Source organism: Protopterus annectens, chromosome 1.part1 (assembly GCF_019279795.1).
Source record: "Protopterus annectens isolate FY-2018-M chromosome 1.part1, PAN1.0, whole genome shotgun sequence".
Lineage (NCBI taxonomy): Eukaryota > Metazoa > Chordata > Ceratodontiformes > Protopteridae > Protopterus > Protopterus annectens.
Window position 1 is genome coordinate 248,609,757 of NC_056726.1, and position 19,402 is coordinate 248,629,158.

Below are 19,402 nucleotides of genomic sequence, written 5' to 3' on the forward strand. Positions count from 1 at the left end.
AACCTATTGTTACCCCCCCCTACATTATCCAGCTTCTTAGAAAAATGTATATACTCCCACATTTTCCTGTATTTATTCTCCAATAACTTTCTGGCCCCATCACAGCATGACTTTTACCTTTCTCATAGTACTGACACAGCTATTCTATCCTTTTTGCATACAGTTCATCAACATCAAAATAATTCCTTGGTATCGGCAGTCTTTCTCAACCCAAAGCTTTTGACACAGTCTCTCACCATAAACTTTTTAAAAAAAAAAAAATTCACATCTAGGTGTCTCAAATTATTCCCTCCAATGGTTCAGCTCCTACCTCTCCAAAAAGGATTCAAAGTCTTAAATTGCAAAATTTTACTACTACTTCTCTTGCTACTGCTGTGCAATATTTTTATCAGTGATCTCCCTTTTCAATTCAGTAACTCTACCATTGTTCGGTATACAGAAATTCCACCATTATCAGTGGCACCAAATCCATTCATTAACTATAATCACTAACCTAACCAACCTTCCTGTTCCACAGAATCCTGCCTCAAGAATTCCAACTTACTGAAACTGTTCATCCCCAAAAGCCTACTAAAATTCTGCAATTCCCTTCACCTTTGCCTCTTCAAATGGGACCTCCATTGAACAACGTTACACTAAACTTCTAGGACTAACCATAAAGTAAAAGAAGAAATTTGACCCCCATATCCAACAAATAAAAATGGGTTTACTTTACCAAACCCTATCTACAGAAAACATATTGCAACAACTTTACTTCTCCCCACCCTCCCCCATGTTGTGTCCACGTTCACCAAACTTCATGTCTTCTAACTGTACACTGGAACAAAACTATAATAAAACAGACAAATTTGTATCCAACTCAAACTTGTACATCCAACACTGCCATGTTCTCATACAGTTAAAGTGACTGGAAATCCCTTATGTTCTTAAGCTCTATGAACAAAAACAAGCTCATAAAATTCTACACTTTCCCAAACACCCATTACTATCGTCACTCATGTCATCTTTCTCCATTTTCCCAGCCCTTAGATCCTCTGACAAACATCTCTTCAGCATCAGCTTCTCTAGTAGCTCAAATGGAGACACTCGCTACTCCTTCCAAGTAACCAAACACTGGAACTCTCTTCCATTGTCTCTATGGGAAACAACAAACCCTTGCTAATTTAAATTAATTAATTTGTCTAAATTTGTTTACTGGGGTAGAAAACTGAACAAATAATGACCAATTGCAGGCTCAGCTTGGGTTACATCATAACGTAACAAAAACAATGTACAGTATACGAACAGTGCTTTACATTTATGAGTAAGCACAGACAATTTGACAATGTATTTGCTGTTTTAGATCTTCCATGTACATATGTACTGTTACATGACTGGAATAGGGAAAGAGTTAATGTAACAGAAGTAGAAGTGCTATAGCTATAGGTAGTATTCACTAAGTAAGGAATATTAATAGAGATCTGTAAGACGAAAAAAGGGGATTAGATTATGCGTAGTAGGTTTACAGTAGTAATGTTGTGGTAAGCTGAATCACATCTTAGAATGAGCATGGATCATATATATGGAAGGTAAAGGTACTAAGCAGTAGGAGATACTGGTTTACACGAGATGTTCTTTAGATGGACAGTTGCATTCAAAATGTTTTAACAAGGATTGTTTGAACTCTGTGGTCTGAACAGGGAGCAGTTTGTGTGTTCAGTTATACCAGGAAGAAGCAACTGTCACAGTTTTAGAGCCAGTACAGAGAGGCAAAGGATAGCAGAGTGCAGTTTGTGAGGGGGGTAGAGTTGGAGTATTCTGAAGCTCAAGGAATCACAAAGATTTGATCTAGTCTGCAATGGAAGCTACTCAGCCTTTTAAAAGAATAAGGCAGTGGTGTTCATTCCATGGCGAGTTAGCTATGGATAAATCAGTGGGGTAAAAGGTCACATAGACAAACCACTTGGTAAAAACTGCAAGACGTAAGAGTCTTCACTGTGTAATACCTTAAATCTCCTGTGGTAGAGGTCCATGGAATATAAGCAAATGACCCATAAGGACATACCAGTGTTTCAGTTACACAGTTTCTGAATACCCATGACTTTTTACTTTTTAAGTCTTTATGGGTACATTCAGACCAATAAAGCCAAACCCCACTATGAATCAACAAAGCTCATTGGAGATGACAGAGGTTGATAAAGGAAGATGCCTTTTCCTATAGCAGTCACTGCTGGATGCAACAGAAACCATGATATTTTATTGGCCAAGAAAAGTAGACTTTTGATCTTTGTTCTCATCTTTTCTACATCTTCATGGGAGTTCAGCAATTAGTCTAACCAAATCCTCAAATATCTAAAGAAGGTGTCGATTTCAATAGGATTTTTGTTAACAAAGACAAGGATATTAAAGGATTAGGATATTTGGATAACCTTTTATGGGTGCTAAATAACAAGGATTCTGTTATTATGGCACTGAGCTACTATGGAGTTCAGCCAGTGCTGTAACTGAAGAAGATACTTTTAAAAATTGAGTATCATTTGTATGATGTAAGGGATTAAACCTATGCATGGCCATATTAACTGCATAAAGCAGTCATTGTAAATGGGTCAGATCTACTGAAAAACTGTTTATGAAGACTGAGTATAGAAGAGATGCTGAAATGCACTTGTGGGACTCCAGAGTGAACGAGAGAACTGTTGGAAAGACTAGGTCCTATCTTTATCCGGAAAGCATTTGAACCATACTGTGGCATTAGAACTGACCCCAATGTCTTGCAGATAGAGAACGTAACCAAATAAGGCCAACTGTAGACTCAAACCCAAGCACCTAGAATCTTAACGCACCTAAACTTTTCTATCAGGAAGTTAACAAACCAATTACCTCTAAGCAAATGTTAACTCTACTGCAGTGGTATAAGCACCAACGGCAGACACTGTCAGGGTCAGACAGTGACTCCATACAAATCTGTTCAAGTAGGGTTAAACATTTCTTAGAGGCAATTTTTGAGAAATAATGTAGAATGAAATTGGGGGGGGGGTAGGCTGTCTGTTGTGTTGCTGTATTGTAGGTAAGTGAAGATATGGGAAAGGTTAAAAATTCTCCGAGCATGTCAGAAGGTGTAAAATTATCAGATTGGCATAGTATGTATCCTAGACTGGAGAACTGATTCGAGAGGATCTTTCTCTTAGTTTGTTGACTCCTGACAGAAAAAAAGTTTAGGTGCGTAAAAATTGTAGGTGCTTAGTTTTGAGTCTACAGTCACCCTTTTTGGTCATGTTCCTCAGCGTTTTGTAATGGTAAAGGTTGTTGTAAGTGGGGTCATGTTTCTACACTTCCCAAGCTTCAACACCTCTTCCATTTTCAATCTTCATCAACAACTTCTACTAGATCTAAAACACATATCACCACTACTTTATGCAGAAAATATAGCCATCTATAAGTGTGATCCTGTACATCAGGGATTTAAGCTCTTTGGAAACCATTCAGTCTTGTGGACTTCCAGTAGTCTTGAATTCACTGGGAAGTGGGTATCCTGAAGTGAGAGTAGTACGTCTGTTAGTTTACTGGTAGCAATGTTTGCAATAGAAAGGTAGAGTAGTGGGAACCAAACAGTAGGAAGATTTGAGTGTAAAATCTGGATTGTATGTCGGGGTTTATATTAGCCGGGGGGAGCAGGTACTTGACTTTTAGATTTTGTAGGGAGAATATGATGGGGAAATGGTTACTAAGAGTGGGTGGGTAAATGCAGACAAGGGAAACAATCTAGACAGGTTGTAATAATGAGGTCAAGAAGTGAATGGTGATTAGATCTGGGGTTTGTCTAGCTGGGAAGTCTACTAGAAGGATTAAGTAGAGATCTGCAAGAAATTCAGTTAAATTATGCTTTAATCTAAACCTTCTGTGACCGATAAAGTTATTCAGTATGATTATGTACTTATGGACAGGAGTAATTTTTTAAAAATTTGTGGAGTAAAACATGAGGTGGCAGATGAGCACAGCCAGGTATAGGTGCTATGATGACTTAACTGGAAGCTTAGACAGCAAGCTGTTGAGGTCTGAGTCAATGGATGCAGTGGCTTGAGAAATAACCAAGATGTTAACAGAGTCTGCAGAAGCATAACATCATCACCAGGTTTGGTGCCTGGCCAGGCAAATTAACAAGTTTACCCAGAGAAGAAATAATGTATATGATTATGACTATTCTTTAGTCAAGACTCCGTTATTGCAAGAAGATTGGTGGAGTGGGAGCTCAGAAGAGAGCTTGTGCTGTAAATATCATTTCTAATGCTTTAAGCATTAAGAAATGCAAGTAACAGAGACCCTGACTGTGGATGTAAGCTTGTGAACCTGAGAGGTGTTTAGAGATAATGCCATTGATGTGGGTGGGAAAGATATAGGGTGATGTGAGAATGGGAATGCAAGGCGTAGGTGAGGTGAGATTATAGCAATAACCCACGGCTAGGTGTGGGTAATGCTGGATTTACCCAAGGTTGGTGTGGTTTGGTCACGAGGGCGATGCCCGAGTGGCCAAACAAAGCTAACCGTGGGTAAATCCAGCATCACCCACACCCAGAAGTGGGTTATTGCTTTTATACAATTACATTATTTGAGAAAAAAAATAATTACTTTTCTTAAATAATGGCATTGTATAATGCCTCATTGCTGCCCTTCCGCAGCTGTCTGGGTATTCTGCGGCAGTTCTGATGTACTGCACATGCGTATATTTACGCAGTACATCAGAGCTGTGGGCAAAAGCAATGGAGAAAGCAAGATCTCCGTTGCTTTTTACAGTCTGTCTCGCCATGTTAAACAAGTTTAACATGGCGAGACAGCTTTAAAAAAAGCAAGGGAGAATCTCTGTTGCTTTTTTTAAAGCTGTCTCGCTAGGTTAACTCATTAGCCCCGAGTACCTTCTCATGGCGCCTGTCCGGTCAACACCGAGCGCGCCATGAGAACATACAAATTGCAAGCCATTAGCTCCGAGTCCCTTCCACAAGCGAGACTCCAGATTTGTAGTTCACCTTAATGTAATACAAGCTGAAATTGTAACAGAATGTGTAATTTACCTTCTGTAGTTACGATTCAGCTTGTTATTACATTAAGGTAACATTGAAGATTTTAAAGAAAATTGTGTTTGCAAAATGTTCGTAAAGCAAGTGGTGGCAGCCAATCGGATTCTTGCAATCCAAGCCACCACTTGCATAACACCTCCACCCCCAAACCAAATTTCTTTTGTCTTCTGTAAATAAAAAGCGGGTCCAGCAGCAGGTATTTCTTTTATTTTTCCAAAGATTTGGAGATTTCACCTGCCGCTGGATCCTCTTTTTTTTCTTACTAGTATTTGTAGATTTTCTCGGCTCGCAGTACTGTCGGTTCCCGGTCAGCTTGGCTTTTTTTTTTGTGTCTTCCGGTAAGTTTACTGTATTTTCATTTATACGCTTTGGTGTAATGTTCTAAAACACTAATCATTTGCACCACAGCCTGAAAGGCAGTGCGGTAACCTTTCTGTTTGGGTGATCATCCGTTTGTATTGTAGTGCACAGATCCTGAGTCGGCCACAGCCCAGAGGATTAGTTCCATCATGTTAGAATAAGCCGGTAGTTTAGGTAGATGATATTTTATTAAATATATACTGTATATAAGACAAGAAGCAGTAACAACATTAATTATATAGTAATCTGTAAAAATGTTATCACAGAAAATATAAGGGTTGTAAATGAACTCTGTACTGTGTTAATAGTTACAGCAGATTAATACAGCAGGAAATGTGTTTTTTTTAATTCAAATACATTCAGTGCAATAAATTGTTAACCGCACCAAAACAGGTCAGAAACAGTCCTATATCCTAGGAACTCTACGCTGTAATGTCCGAAAGGTAGTTTAAGTCTTGTAAAATGTGGCGGATTTAGTAGACGTTAGTAGTGTAGTTTAGCTAGTGTAAGTCTAGTAAAATATAGCTTATTTAGTAGCCTTAGCATAAAACAAGATGTAATTCATATGTTACAGTGTCTTGGAGGTGAAAATAGAGCTATCCGTTTTGCTGTAAGCACCCTGTTTACACGTGTTATTGGAAACTAGAGTATCTAGTAGCTGTAGCATAAGCAGTGATATACTGTATCTCTGGAATGTCAGAGGTGAGTATAGAGCTGTGTATTATGTTATAAGCACCATCTGTTTTAGAAATGCAGTACTTTAGTAAGATCTTGACTATTATAGAAAAATATATCTGTTACCCTAGCACCATAGTAATATTTGTAACACCAGCTGAGAAGTCTGTACTGCAATTAGACCAATTAGACCGTAACTACTACAAAAACTTAAAATTATGCTTTTAGGTAACTAAATGTTACGCGTCTTCAAGATCCGTGTGGCTGAAATGCCTTGCGCAGCTACTATATGCATCCAAGTGTATTTTACAAGTGCTAGGGACCTTGGCAACAGGGGTCTCCCACTGTTGTCATGAGGGTCCTGTTGCTGATTAGTGTCCTTCAGTAAAGGTGTTTTACACTTGGGCAGAGATGACCACGGTCTTCTGGGAGGCAAGGTGTAAAGATTTTATCTGTAATTTTGGTATGGATCTCCCGTGATGTTACGTGGGTCCTGTTGCTGATTAGTGTCCTTCCGTAAAGAATTTTACACTTGGGCAGAGGTGACCACGGTCTTCTGGGAGGCAAGGTGTAAAGATTTTATCTGTAATTTTGGTATGGATCTCCCGTGATGTTACGTGGGTCCTGTTGCTGATTAGTGTCCTTCCGTAAAGAATTTTACACTTGGGCAGAGGTGACCACGGTCTTCTGGGAGGCAAGTTGTAATTGAAAGCATGCTGTGAAGAGAGCACTGTTGTGTGGGGTATAGAGAAATACAAATCCTAGTGATGTGCACCATTACAGCACTAATAGTTCATCCCCAAACCTGCCAGTTTTGTTTTTCTACTTGCACAGTTCAAAACCTGACCCTTGCTGTTGCCTTTAAAAGATTTTACATTCACATACCTTTTGTATTAATTTTCATTGCCAGAGGTTTCCAAACTCTGAAGAATGTGAAAGGAAGATTTTTACAGAATCTATGAGAATGCCCTCCTTGCTGCCTGAGAAGTAGGGTTGCATATTTTTGGGAGGAATTTTATCAACTGGCAAGATAAAATCCTGTTCTGACCATTAGTTTTGTGGTGGAATCCAGGCATGGGACAAGTGTCCCTGTATGTACCACTCTGATCATTCATCAAGGAGTGTGTAGGCCCTCCCTTTCCATGACATGGTTGGTTTTATCCCCTACTGCCAAGCCTGGTTGTAGAGAGCAACACCACTTGAAATTTGGTCTCAGATCAGAGGTACTGGCATTTGAAGCTTCTTCTTCCAAGACCTCCTCCTTCAATTTAGCTGAATCTCTGGGTTGGTCTAGAGCACTGGTGAATGAATCACAGGTCATGTCATGCCAGAGCCTCTTATTAAGGCATGGGAAAGTGGGGACTTGTTCCTCTGTCAAGAGATAGGGTTATGGGTATGAGATGTCACCCTTAGAAATTTTGATGTGATGCCAGCTTTAGTCCCAGTAAAATGCTTCCTCCTTTGGCACACACACATTAGCACATGATTCCTTGCTTGCATACATTTTTCACTGAGTGGCTTTTCTATGAGCCTAGGCAGATTTTAGATTTGGACTACATGAAGGGTCCGAGGCTCCCTTCCCTCCTTATTTTTCCTGAAGATGCAGTTTGAGTGCCAAGGCTTCAGTCATTCCTCTTTGGATGAAGGTTTCCTTAAAAAGGCATTGCAGTTCTTCAGACCCATCACCAGGTTTCCAGGATGCCATTATATGGAGTCCATCTTTGTTGCCACATTAGATGCCTGAAAGTACCATCATGCTGCTAAAGCAATCCTTAACAGGTTGTTCCCCTCCCCACCCCTGTTTGGAGTGAAGTTTAATCCAATCATTCCTAGGATGATTTCCAGCTGGTCTCAGTAGGGCCTATATATTGTCCCCTTAGGCCATATTCCCTTCTTATCCATTTGGGAATCACAGTAGCCCAAGAGGGGACAGATTTGGCATGAAAGTGTCCCTTTTACCATAATTGATATAAGGGCTATCACTTGTGCATATCATATGTCCAGGTTGCAGTCTGTCCTGTTGAAGACCTTGTAAACTGTACTCTGATCCTGCCTGAGCGTGGGGTCAATAAGTACCTCTTCTGATCTGAGAGATGCCATTCTTGTGTCACTTCACATTAGACTGTGTCTGATGTCCACTGAAGATGTCTCTTGCCAAGGTGGCAGGCATGGCAGTATGACTGCAGCATGGGCCATGACTGATGATCTCCCTGGTGAACAGTCTGGGCATTTTTTGGCTGGATGAGCCCTTGGTTATGAATGGAGTTTTTGGGACACATTTTACAGTTCTCGCTTGACAACTTTCAGGGTAGAGGGTCAGACTCTTCTTGCCATTGTGGTTTTTAGACTTTCAGGAGATGGTATGTGCCTACAAATCCCCTAAATACATGTCTGGGACCTTACAGCTGCTGTCTGGTCCCAAAATGTAAGTGGTCCTTAAAGGTGTTCGATCTCTAGCTCTCTGAATTTGACCCAGCCTTTTGGGGGTCATTGGGTTGTAGAGTTGAGAGGATTTCTGGTTCCCTGCTGAGAGAGCCAGCTGCTAGGGTTTCTCATAGGAAAGACTGGCGCCACTGATTGCTCCCTCTTCTGCATTTTTTTTCTTCTTCCCTTTCCACCAAGTCCTCCATAATAGAGCTGAGGGGCAGACTTGGACACTTTCACAAATCATGCAGTGGAGACTGCTCCTGTTGCTTGAGGTAGTGATTGGAAGTATCCCTCTGACACCTTCCTAGAGGATCTGGATGACTTGGTTAAATGGTCCTCTTTTAGTATCTTTATAATTTCCCCTCTGAATGGGAGCTTTATTCATGTCTCTGTCTCAGTATGAAGTCATTGAAAGGAGGTGGGACATCTTGAGATGGTAGACGTCCTGCAGCTTCTTCAGTGGTGCCTCTTTTTTTTTTTTTTTTTTTGGTCCTGTTTTATCCTTCGGTTTATGGTCTTCTGGTTAGTGGAGGTGACCTATGTGTTGGTCATTTGGGCCTTAAGCTAAAAAGGAAAAGAAATCTCTTCTCTTTTCGGATTTCAGCTTCAAGTTTACCTGCATAGGATTCCTTTGATATTGTTTGTTTCATTATCTCCCCAGTGGCTATCCATTTTTTGGTTGTAGCTTGCTGTTGTTAGCTTGGGCAGTAGTCGCCTTTGATCATTTACAACAGTTTTCCTCCTTTTTCTGTCTGAGTGTCTGGGTGTACTGCTTGTAAAATGATTGAAATCCTTATTTTGGCTTGGTGATTTGCTGCCCCATTACGGTAAATAAGTTTGCAAGGGAGCATCTGAATGTGCCAAGTAAAACATCATTTGAAGACTATTGCTGGTTCCGACATGGTAAAAGAATTGTGCCAGTATGTTTGACACATGTGCAGATATCAAAGTTTGTTTCGGACTTAGGTAATGGAAATTATGATTTTTTTTTCATATTTTGGTAAATAAGTTTGCAAGGGAGCATCTGAATGTGCCAAGTAAAACATCATTTGAAGACTATTGCTGGTTCCGACATGGTAAAAGAATTGTGCCTGTATGGAAATAATGATTTTTTTTTCATATTTTGGTAAATAAGTTTGCAAGGGAGCATCTGAATGTGCCAAGTAAAACATCATTTGAAGACTATTGCTGGTTCCGACATGGTAAAAGAATTGTGCCTGTATGGAAATTATGATTTTTTTTTCATATTTTGGTAAATAAGTTTGCAATGGAGCATCTGAATGTGCCAAGTAAAACATCATTTGAAGACTATTGCTGGTTCCGACATGGTAAAAGAATTGTGCCTGTATGTTGGACACATATGCAGAAATCAAAGTTTGTTTGGAAGTAGGATATGGAAATTATGAATTTTTTTCATATTTTGGTAAATAACTTTGCAAGGGATCATGTCAGTGTGCCAATTAATACCTCATTTTGTAGTCCATATCATGCTCATGTTAGTCACTGTGTGCTTTTGGACACATTTAGGCAGTTGGGATAGAAATCTTTTTATAGTAGTTTGTGTGTGAGGCTGCATTGTTGGTAGATAGCGACTGTTAAGGTTTCAAGACAGTCATTTTGCCACCTGTTCACTGTTATTTTATAAGTTTTCAAGGCTGTTAGACATTGAGGTTTTCAATTGTTGGCATGGTTTTTTTTTGCCTGGTGGGTAGTAGGAGCGTTGGTGTTAATAGTGAGTACCAGGATTTTCTTGTTGTGTTTATGGTAATAATTTGTGGAGGGCCGACAGAACCTATTGTTTTCTTCTTTTATTTTCCTATGTAGCTGAATTTCCATATTCTGTGGTTATCATCTTGAAGAAAAGTGCCATATATTGAGGTGTATTTTGTGCAAGGGACGTGGATACAACTGATTGGTGAGTGGTAAAAATCTTCTTAATTTTTTTGCTTCAGGCCACACTTCAGGCCCTTCAGAAAATGTATGCTAATGTAAAACCTGTTAGTCTTATCAATTTTGTAAGTTGATAACAGCAGAATGTGTCCAGATTAATCACACTAAGAAAGTGAGATGTATGCATTAGTATCATTGGTTTTGTATTATGAATCTTTAATGCTATCAATTTCATCGAATCTTTAATGCTGTTTTGTAATAAGTGATAAGTGAGGCAGTTGGGAGCATGCAGTATAATTAACCAGGACATTATTAGTGTTTCTTTTCATTATTATGCCCATAATAGACCTCTAGGGAATCTTGTAGAATAGGAGTGTTTTCAAACTTGCTGTGATCTGTTGCGCTTGTTCTGTAATAACCTGTTGGTGGTTTACTTGTAGTTGCAGTGCTTTGTATGGTGGTCATTGTAGTGGTCTGTTGTAATCACTTTTTGCTTGCTTATAATAATACTTCCGCAGATTGGTCATTAATTAATAATTTGATTACTGGTGATATGGTGTTATAGGATCTTGAAATGCTTTTATACATGGCCTTCATTGTCTACTTTATATTTAGTTAACATAATAGAAATTGTATATATTTTTTTCATTTTGGGCATTTGTTGGTTGTAATAATGTTTGGTGTTTGGCATTAGATTAATTTAAAGTGCCTTTATTGGTCATAATACCAAGTTAGAGACTCTTTCAGTTTGTCAATTTGTAAATTCTCTTGGTCAATTATTCCAAATAGACTTTTGTGATGGCTTGCTTTTCTGGGGATACTGTTAAGATTGTTTGAGACTTTGCTGTACACACTGAATGATTTTGTTGGATTAGTTCTTTCATATAGCTTGCTCTATCTACAGTATTTATTTAGTCTCTGTAAGCTGCTGTAGGGGAGTTCGATTCTGTCAGGAACTTTTCACTTTCCATGATTCTGTGCACTAGTATCAAGTCTTCCAGCCCTGCCTCCTTGTGTTTCATATAAGAAGATCTGTAGTTCCTATAGTCTTTGACCATATCCCTTCACTTCCATTCTACAGCACTTATCTGGTAGCTTTCTTCTGCATTCCTTCAAGGTACCTGATATCTCTTTCTTTATGTTGTCTCAAGAAATGTACGCAGCGAGATAGAATGAAAGCATTATTTTTTTGCTTTTGGAATCTGCCCATAATGGTATAACTCCTGAATCTACACCAGTGCCTTTTCTTTACTACACTTATTTACTACAATTGCTCCAGATATTCTGAATGATTTAGTTTTGCCTAGAAGTTACCCATGTTATTACTTGCTGACTACTACCTGCATGGAGCTATGTTATATTTTGTGAAATTTTCTGGCCTTTTTCAGTAATGTGTGCAACTTGTGTGGGAGGAAGGGCTAATTGTTATACTATTTTACTGAATTACTGTCTTACATAACAGCTGCAGAAGGAGATGATTACCTACTCAACAGGTGATGTGCAGCAATTATCACCTGTGTCAGAGCATGCATACCTTTCCAGTAATGAAAGGCAGGTCATTATCACCTTAGCAATAAGTCATTTACAATATAGCACTGAGTCATTATCACTTTTCAGGTAAAACTATCAGGAGCTGTCACTGTTATTCACATAAGTACAACTCATTATCACATTGATGAATGCACAAGCCAGATTGTGTTTTTTTTTCTCTGCTTCTAGTCATTGCAAGCCACCCCCTCCATTCTTCAAATACCTAGTCTCTGAAACCCCTTATTTTATATATATATATCTATCTATATGTGTGTGTGTATATATATATATATATATATATATATATATATATATATATATATATATATATATATATATGTAATATATACTCTATATATACACAGACATATATATATATATATATCTGTATTTTCACTTATAACATACAGATATAAGTATCCATTTTATTAATGTAGTTCATATCTTTGTGAATTAATGTAACTGAACCACATATAATGAAACAGTTGAATGTGTCAAACTAGCACTACATACTGCATGTGTTGCTTTTCAGCTGCCTCTGTGCAGGTGAGTAACATATTGTATACAATTCTGTTTTTCAGCTTTGCATTCACCCGACATCGCACCCCTCAGTGAAGATGCCATCTGTTAAGAAGTTAACCGCCGTTTACGTGGGCGAGGATACTGATTCAGACAGTAATACCAGTGGGTCCGAAATGGAATTGGATCTTGATGCACAGCGTAAGCCAAACCAGAGTGAGGATGACGATTATGATGCCGATGATCATATTCCACTGGCACGTCTGCGCGAGAAGGCTATTACTGCTGATAAAGATGCCCCTGTCCCAGCGATTCCTGACAGACCCCTACCCTCTAACCCTGAGCTCACTACTCTTGATGTAACTGACCACGACAGTGAGGATGACATGCCACTAGCCCAGTTAAGGTATGATGGCACACACAATAGTGGTCAGCAACTTGAATCAGATTTTGACACAGAGGATGAATTGCCTCTATCTGAGTTACGGCACGGACGTGGCCCGAGTGACAGACCTTTGCAGTCCCAAGCCAGGCCTAGTACTGAAGAGGAAGCGGATATGCTTCCTACTATACATGAGTTCAGGCGTAGTCTACAGCAGGTTTATTCAGATGGAGAAAGTCCACTGGATCTGAGCCAAGTAGCTGCTTGTCAAGCAAGGATCTGAGTGTGCCGCAATATGGAATTTGTGCGAGTACTCCACTCAGTAGTCAGTACAAACCAGTGGGTAATGTCACTGATCACAGGGTACCTTGCATTCAAAAGTCTGGGAGGCTAATGAAAAGGCACGGCGATCATGCCCACCACGAAACTTATCATGGGAGAAACGCCTAACACCAGTTCACATCGATGATTTTGTGTGTCCAGTCGGCCCAGTCACCAACCTGGACTCGGACAGCACAGAGGTGGACTTCCTCAATTTGATGTTCCCAGAGGAACTGTATTCGCTTATTGCTGATGAAACTAACCACTATGCTGCACAGAGGCAGGCTGCAGCAGGCAAGGTTGATAAGCGGTGGAGTCCAGTTTGTCCTGGAGACATACGCACATTTCTAGGTGTCAGAATATACATGTCTATTGTACATGTTCCAAAATACAGGCAGTACTGGGAAACGCACCATCTGTATGGTCATTTCCCAATAGGAGAGTACATGACCCGGGAGAGGTTTGAAAAAATTCAGCAGTATTTTCACTGCAATGACAAAAACCTCAGACGACCACAGGGCTCTGTGGGTCATGACAAGCTCCATCATGTACGGCCAATACTGGATGCCGTACTTCATGCATGTAGGACACAGTATAATGTGCATCGTGAGGTGGCAGTAGATGAAGCCATGGTCGGCTTCCGTGGACGTCTGACATTTAGACAGTTTATGCCTGGCAAGCCGGAGAGGTATGGCATTAAGGTATGGGTGCTAGCTGACTCACATAATGGTTATGTGCATGAATTCCAGGTATACACTGGAAAGGCAGAGCAGACCACAGATGTTGGACTGGCACACAGAGTTGTGGTCGACCTAACACGGGGGCTGATTGGAAAGAAGCATCACATTTACTTTGACAACTTCTTCTCATCTGTCCCTCTGGCACAGCAACTGCTGCAGGACGGTCTGTACTGCTGTGGAACCATGCGCACCAATAGGTCCGGATGGCCTGTAACATTCAACCGACAAGCCATTGGTAAAGCGCCTCGAGGGTTCTACAAGCAGCTGCAGAGTGGACCATTGCTTGCAACTGAATGGAAGGATAGCAACCCAGTATTTCTGCTGTCAACCAATAGTAACCCAACCTTGGCAGTCTCCAGTATACGCAGGAGACAGCACGATGGAACAAAAGCTGCAGTGCCATGTCCACCAGTTGTAAACATGTACAACACGTATATGAATGGGGTGGACCGAGCAGATCAGCTCAGGACGCAGTATCCAACTGCTCGAAAGGCAAGGAAATGGTGGCTGTACTTGTTCTGGTTCCTATGGGATGTGGACATAGTGAATGCTTACATTTTATTTCGTGAGAGTGCTAGCCACCGGCAGCTTTCACGTTCTGGCCGTTTTATTGCGGCAAGCCAGTTACAGTTTAGAAGACACCTAGGCATGCACCTCCTGACCACCTACAAGAAGAGGAAAAGATGCATAGAGATTACCATCCCAGAGCCCATGACACGATTTGAAGAAGGCTCACACTTTCCAGTGAAATGGCGGAAGGCACGATGCAAAAACTGTGCCATCAAGGGAAAACGTGCTGAACCATCATGGGGATGCCCGACCTGCAAGATTAACCTATGCATGGAATGCTTTGGTGAGTACCATGGCCATAAGAGTCTAGCAGACTGCTGACAGCAGTAAGATGTGCAGATCACACTATACATCAAAGTTGTGACCAGTTACTTCAGTCCCTCATCCCTTAGGTCCATTGCTGAATGGGCACATGTAAAGAGAAAAGGCAGAGGTAAGGCAGACTGCTGCCACTGAAGGAGGTCATGAGACCATAGTGGTATCAGCAGTCTGAGTGGGCAGCCGGCACAGCTATGGGACACTACAGATAACCAGCGTCTGGAGCCCCATGCCTGTCCTTGGCATATTAGTGGAGCGGTCCTTACCCTGCTTTTTCTCTTTACATGTGCCCTGGCTGTGCACCCTTGTCAGTGTCCACCCATGCTTTATTTCAGATAAGGTAAGACTGTCTTCTGCTGTTCTGGGAGTCACTGGAAAGGAGCAGCCAAAACCTTACGCTGTCCCATCGCCGAATATTGTGTTGCTGGGTGCATCACAGGGGCATACCAGCCAGCATGGATCTTGTGATCCACCGGGATCGCACTTGGGAACCTGGAGACTCTACAGCACAGTCCCATAGTGCTGCTGTCCTCGGTAAGCATGGGCTTGGGTGTGCCACTGTGATGTACTGCAAAGCATGCAAAAGACACAGCCTGGGTCAGTCTTGGTCTTTTGACATGTTGCCTTGATGTAGCTCTCCCTCAGTCTCCCGCCCTTCCGGTAGGTCAGGACAGCAATTAGTGAGTTACTTCAGTCCCTCATCCCTTAGGTCCATTGCTGAATGGGCACATGTAAAGAGAAAAGGCAGAGGTAAGGCAGACTGCTGCCACTGAAGGAGGTCATGAGACCATAGTGGTATCAGCAGTCTGAGTGGGCAGCCGGCACAGCTATGGGACACTACAGATAACCAGCGTCTGGAGCCCCATGCCTGTCCTTGGCATATTAGTGGAGCGGTCCTTACCCTGCTTTTTCTCTTTACATGTGCCCTGGCTGTGCACCCTTGTCAGTGTCCACCCATGCTTTATTTCAGATAAGGTAAGACTGTCTTCTGCTGTTCTGGGAGTCACTGGAAAGGAGCAGCCAAAACCTTACGCTGTCCCATCGCCGAATATTGTGTTGCTGGGTGCAGCACAGGGGGCATACCCAGCCAGCATGGATCTTGTGATCCACCGGGATCGCACTTGGGAACCTGGAGACTCTACAGCACAGTCCCATAGTGATGCTGTCCTCGGTAAGCATGGGCTTGGGTGTGCCACTGTGATGTACTGCAAAAACATGCAAAAAGACACAGCCTGGGTCAGTCTTGGTCTTTTGACATGTTGCCTTGATGTAGCTCTCCCCTCAGTCTCCCGCCCTTCCGGTAGGTCAGGACAGCAATTAGTGAGTTACTTCAGTCCCTCATCCCTTAGGTCCATTGCTGAATGGGCACATGTAAAGAGAAAAGGCAGAGGTAAGGCAGACTGCTGCCACTGAAGGAGGTCATGAGACCATAGTGGTATCAGCAGTCTGAGTGGGCAGCCGGCACAGCTATGGGACACTACAGATAACCAGCGTCTGGAGCCCCATGCCTGTCCTTGGCATATTAGTGGAGCGGCGGTCCTTACCCTGCTTTTTCTCTTTACATGTGCCCTGGCTGTGCACCCTTGTCAGTGTCCACCCATGTTTTATTTCAGATAAGGTAAGACTGGAAGGGAAGATGTTCACTGGTTCAGAAGGGATGGCATTCACCTAACTGAGGAGGGCATTGCATTCTTCTTGACCAACCTCCACAATGACGTGAGGAGAGCCCTGCATGATTGTGAGAAGAATGGAAAACACCCATGACCAAGCTGTACCAGTATAGTAATTAAAACACTATTATGAAATGTGTTATGTAAAATTTATTTCTCTGAGCTTGGCAAATAACTGTTATGGAAATTATGATTTTTTTTTCATATTTTGGTAAATAACTTTGCAAGGGAGCATCTGAATGTGCCAAGTAATATCTCATTTTGAAGACAGTATTGCTGGTTCTAATATGGTAAAAGAATTGTGCCAGTATGTTTGACACATGTGCAGAAATCAAAGTTTGTTTGAGACTTATGGTTATGGAAATTATGATTTTTCTTATTTTGGTAAATACCTTTGCAAGGGAGCATCTGAATGTGCCAAGTAATATCTCATTTTGAAGACAGTATTGCTGGTTCTAATATGGTAAAATAATTGTGCTAGTATGTTTGACACATGTGCAGATATCAAAGTTTGTTTGAGACTTATGGTTATGGAAATTATAATTTTTTTCATATTTTGGTAAATAACTTTGCAAGGGAGCATATGAATGTGCTAAGTAATACCTCATTTTGAAAAGATTATTTATAGTTCTAACGTGGTAAAAGAATGGTACCTGTATGTTGTACTCATAGGCAGATAACAGAGTTTGTTTCTGACTTAGGTTATGGAAATTATGATTTTTTTCATATTTTGGTAAATAACTTTGCAAGGGAACATCTGAATGTGCCAAGTAATATCTCATTTTGAAGACAGTATTGCTGGTTCTAATATGGTAAAAGAATTGTGCCAGTATGTTTGACACATGTGCAGAAATCAAAGTTTGTTTGAGACTTATGGTTATGGAAATTATGATTTTTTTTCATATTTTGGTAAACTTTGCAAGGGAGCATCTGAATGTGCCAAGTAATATCTCATTTTGAAGACAGTATTGCTGGTTCTAATATGGTAAAAGAATTGTGCCAGTATGTTTGACACATGTGCAGATATCAAAGTTGGTTTGAGACTTATGGTTATGGAAATTATAATTTTTTTCATATTTTGGTAAATAACTTTGCAAGGGAGCATCTGAATGTGCTAAGTAATACCTCATTTTGAAAAGATTATTTATAGTTCTAACATGGTAAAAGAATGGTACCTGTATGTTGTACTCATAGGCAGATATCAAAGTTTGTTTCTGACTTAGGTTATGGAAATTATGATTTTTTCATATTTTGGTAAATAACTTTGCAAGGGAGCACCACATTGTGTGAAGTAATGCATCATTTTGAAGACAGTGTTACTCCTTACAACATGGTAAAAGAACTGTGTCTAGGCACTGTACACACGTACAGATATTACAGTTTGTTTAGTCTTGTACAAATATGAAAATTATACATTTACAATACTTCTCATTATTATGCCCATATCTTTGCGAGGGAGCATGGTAATCACACAAATGATGCGTCATTTTGAAGCTGACATTCAGATGCACAACTTCTACACTGATATGTAGGCTCTGTCTGTTACAGGTGATGAGATATTATGCTTTGTTTATTTATCAATTATGAGAAATAATATACTAATCATATTTCTGTGAATATCTCATGAAAGGAGTGTCACACAGTTATGGTTAAAGTATCATTTTAAAGCTGACATTCATACTAACAAATTAAATTCAAATTGTATGGGTCTGCATGGTACATAGACCAAGATATTGTGCTTTGCTTTTCCAAAAATTAAAAATTGCACAATATCAGCATTCCTTGCCAAATATTTCATTATGACTTTGATATGCACTATCAATATTTACACTGTTGGAAAGGTCAGTGTCTGCTGAACAACTTTTGTGTTTAAACTTTTAGTGTAGCTCTTATAGTTAAAGAGTTATGAGCATTTGTTTTCTGTATAGTATTTCAAATGGATTTTCTGAAAATGAGCTCAGGCTGCTCTGTTGTTCCTATGGTGGAATTCAGCAGGCAGCTTTTCCTGAGCTGCTCTGGACTGAATGAGTTAAACCCATTTAACATAGCGCAACAGTTTTGAAAAAAGCAACGGAGAAAGAAAGATCTCCGTTGCTTTTTAAAGTGTCTCGCTATGTTAAATGGGTTTAACATAGCGAGGCAACTTTAAAAAAAACAACGGAGATGCTCCGTTGCTTTTTTTAAAAGCTGTCTCGCTATGTTAAACTCGTTTAACATGGCGACACAGGTTGTAACAAGCAATGGAGATCTTGCATTCTCCGTTGCTGTAAAAAAAAAAAAAAAAAAAAGTTATACTAATGGAAAAAGTCCGGGCGACCGGACCTTTTTCGATTACTATAACTCTGATTTACAACGTGCACGCTGACCAGAGTGCACGTTTTGGAATATTAATGGGGGAGTCGTATAAAGAGAAAATATATACTCTTGATAGACACACAAAAGTTTAAATGTTCTCAGAGTAGCTGTACATGAAGTGGAAAGAGCAACTTGTTTTAGACTGTAGGATATGGAAATGGATATTAGAATATGGCTCAGAAGTCTGAAGATCTGCTTTTACTTGAACTTGTGTGTCCAGAAAGGAGTGCAAAATTTAGTAGAATATCTGAGTCAAGGGTAGATGTTTAAATGCTGTGTGTGGCTTTAAGAGGTTGGTTTTATAATAAGATTTGTGGGTGTGGTCCAAAAAGGTTAAATCGGAAGGTCTTGGCGGGTGGCTGAGTAACTGGGGTGGGAGGGGAGCACAGAGGGTCACACCTCCATCCTTTCGTACAGTTGCTCAGAATGCCTGTGAAGTTTACCCCTGCCCGAGAAAAATTAGCAGGCAAGAGTAAAAACGTTACTAGTTGAAAAACAAAAACAAACAAAGTTGACGAGTAAAGCCAACTAAAACATCACCTTCTCTTCAACTGATTTGTCACCATACATTGCCACTGGGTCATCTCTCAACCA

General features: G+C 40.4%; 1 protein-coding gene across 2 annotated transcripts in view; it reads right to left on the minus strand.

Annotated features, from left to right (window-relative positions):
- MCM9 (minichromosome maintenance 9 homologous recombination repair factor) overlaps positions 1-19,402 on the minus strand; it is a 1,342,783-nt gene that overhangs the window by 1,246,452 nt on the left and 76,929 nt on the right. The window lies entirely within an intron of this gene.